This window comes from Gadus macrocephalus, chromosome 5 (assembly GCF_031168955.1).
Source record: "Gadus macrocephalus chromosome 5, ASM3116895v1".
Taxonomy (NCBI): Eukaryota; Metazoa; Chordata; class Actinopteri; order Gadiformes; family Gadidae; genus Gadus; species Gadus macrocephalus.
The window spans coordinates 17,278,751-17,281,250 of NC_082386.1; the positions used below are offsets into that span (position 1 = coordinate 17,278,751).

Consider the following 2,500-nt stretch of genomic DNA (forward strand, 5'->3'; position numbering starts at 1 on the left):
AGAAACAAAACGTCAATAGAGCAGCAAACCTCAGAGAGGTTCTGCTTCTATTTTTTTATATTATAGTATTTATTTTAAAAACCATTTTCTTTGGGGACCACAGCGGCTGGCGCCGGCAGGAGCTCTCTGTATAATAAACACCACCCCATGATGTGGATGTGAAGGGAAGCCGGCCATTAGCCCAGCCCCCTCTCAGAGCTGGGCTCAGACCACTTGAGACAGTGAGTCTCAAGTGGGACCATGGTCCAGGGACCAGCCAGGGACCAGGGACCAGCTAGGGACCAGGGACCAGCTAGGGACCAGGGACCAGCCAGGGACCAGCGAAGGACCAGGGACCAGTCAGGGACCAGGGACCAGCTTGGGACCAGGGACCAGCCAGGGACCAGCGAAGGACCAGGGACCAGTCAGGGACCAGGGACCAGCTTGGGACCAGGGACCAGCCAGGGACAAGGGACCAGCTAGGGACCAGGGACCAGCCAGGGACAAGGGACCAGCTAGGGACCAGGGACCAGCCAGGGACAAGGGACCAGCTAGGGACCAGGGACCAGCCAGGGACCAGGGTCCAGCTAGGGACCAGGGTCCAGCTAGGGACCAGGGAACAGCCAGGGACCAGGGTCCAGCTAGGGACCAGGGTCCTCCCTGGACCAGGGGACCAGGGCCCAGCCCCAGGGCTCAGGTCAGATGGGGAGGTGAGGAGAGGATCAGAAAAAGTGTTTTTTGTTTTTGCTGTCCTTCATGGTTTGGCTATTCTAATTGTTCTTGTTGTTGTAGTTGTGTTTGAAAATGAAAGTAAAATACTTACCTTCAAAAAGAGGAAATGGTTGGAGTACAACGTGAAGTAACCAATGCAAGAGCAAGGCATCATGGAAACAGCATTGAAGTCTTGATGGAGTGGGGACTATCAGGCGTGGGGAGGTTTACTGTTTCGACCCCTCTGGCTTTGCCCTGCAATCATGAACTTGCCAACAAAATCACCTCCACAGTTATTAGGATAAGCTGTTTTAAAACCATTCCCATTTTCTTTAAAGATATCTTATCTCATCCTCGTTAACTACACCCACGCCCGCATCGCTCAGACACAGACAGGCCTGGGAGAAGGTTTTACAACCTGCAGCGAATCGACTCTATGATCCGTTATTCCGTTCCCTGTTTCTCTGTTCTGTAGGCCTTCTTATCAGTTGGCCCCGCTTGATGCTGTGATAGGCCGATGATTCATATTATATTTCTATACTCTGTGAAAACAGTGTGACTGTAAAGATATTATCTAATTAGCTATGGATTGCAACGTGAAAGTCCATGTCCAACATTTGCAAATCGGCAAAAAGTGTGGAAATCAGCAATTTAAAAAAAAAGATCAAGCTAATTCAAAACGGCCGTGCCTCTACCATCTTAACCCTGAGTGGAGTCCGGTTGGACGGTTCACCCTTGGGATGGTTGAGGCTGAACCCAAAGAGAGAGGCCGTGCTAGCTCCGTACGGGTAGCAGACCGGTCGCAGAGACAACATGATCACAGCTGATGATCCCATATTCAGGCCACGGGTCATGGAAGCACACTCTTAACATCGCCACGGTAACTGGTGGACGGGGCCATGAGGTCCGCCCACCACACACTGCAGGCATGTTAAGAGTGAGCGATGGACTAAATGGATCGGAGCATAAATACAGTGAGTCCGCGAGGAGGTGTTTAGCGCGAGAGGTTCTTAAGCGTTAGCACAAATGGTCCTGACTCAGCTTCTGGCTGGAGGACTGAAGAGGCAATGGAAAAGTTTGAGAGGCCATCCGAGAATGTTGGCCGCGCACACGTGTGTGTGTGTGTGTGTGTGTGTGTGTGTGTGTGTGTGTGTGTGTGTGTGTGTGTGTGTGTGTGTGTGTGTGTGTGTGTGTGTGTGTGTGTGTGTGTGTGTGTGTGTGTGTGTGTGTGTGTGTGTGCGTGTGTGTGTGTGTCTGTGTGAGTGTGTGTGTGTGTATTTGAGCTTGTTATATATCCATCTGAGATGCCAGAAACTCAGCTTTGAGTTGTGTGGCTCACCTGTTTATGATAGAAAACGTTAAACCTGTCCTGTGTAATGTTGTAACTTGGAGGTGGAATGTTTTATTCCCGGAGTATCTCTAGAAAGCGGCATGGATCGACACGAAATAAAAAATAAATAATGGAAAATTAGAAGTAGGACACTACAGAGCCATTAGACTGAAAAACAGCAAAACGGTTGAATATATGATCTCTGATTACGGCTTGTCTTGACATCACTTCCTGTACACTCAAGATTTCCTGCCACTGGTCGAACCAAACCAAATGGACCTCTTCTGTTATTTCTAAATTCAAGTGGACCGCAGGGTCGTATTCATCATAAATCCCTCCAGGGTATTAGCGCATACCGCGGTCAACGCCTTTAGCTCTGAAACGACGCAGCGTTGTCAGTTGTAAGTGGCGGCGTTTTTTTCTGCCTTGAACGTGTACACGGCGCACACATCTGCTGGCTTCCAGAGACCTTGTTGAACC

The 2,500-nt window shown here is 49.9% G+C and overlaps 1 protein-coding gene across 3 annotated transcripts in view; it reads left to right on the plus strand.

The window, feature by feature from the left end:
* Nucleotides 1–10: 10 nt before the first annotated feature.
* Nucleotides 11–2,500, plus strand: part of smoc1 (SPARC related modular calcium binding 1) — a 16,783-nt gene continuing 14,293 nt past the window's right edge. Inside the window, exon 1 of one of the 3 annotated variants that reach the window (XM_060051660.1) lies at nucleotides 11–2,500. This exon is cut by the window's right edge and continues 328 nt beyond it. The gene's annotated coding sequence lies outside the window, so the exon portion shown is untranslated. The other 2 variants (XM_060051663.1, XM_060051661.1) reach the window with 2 other exon arrangements.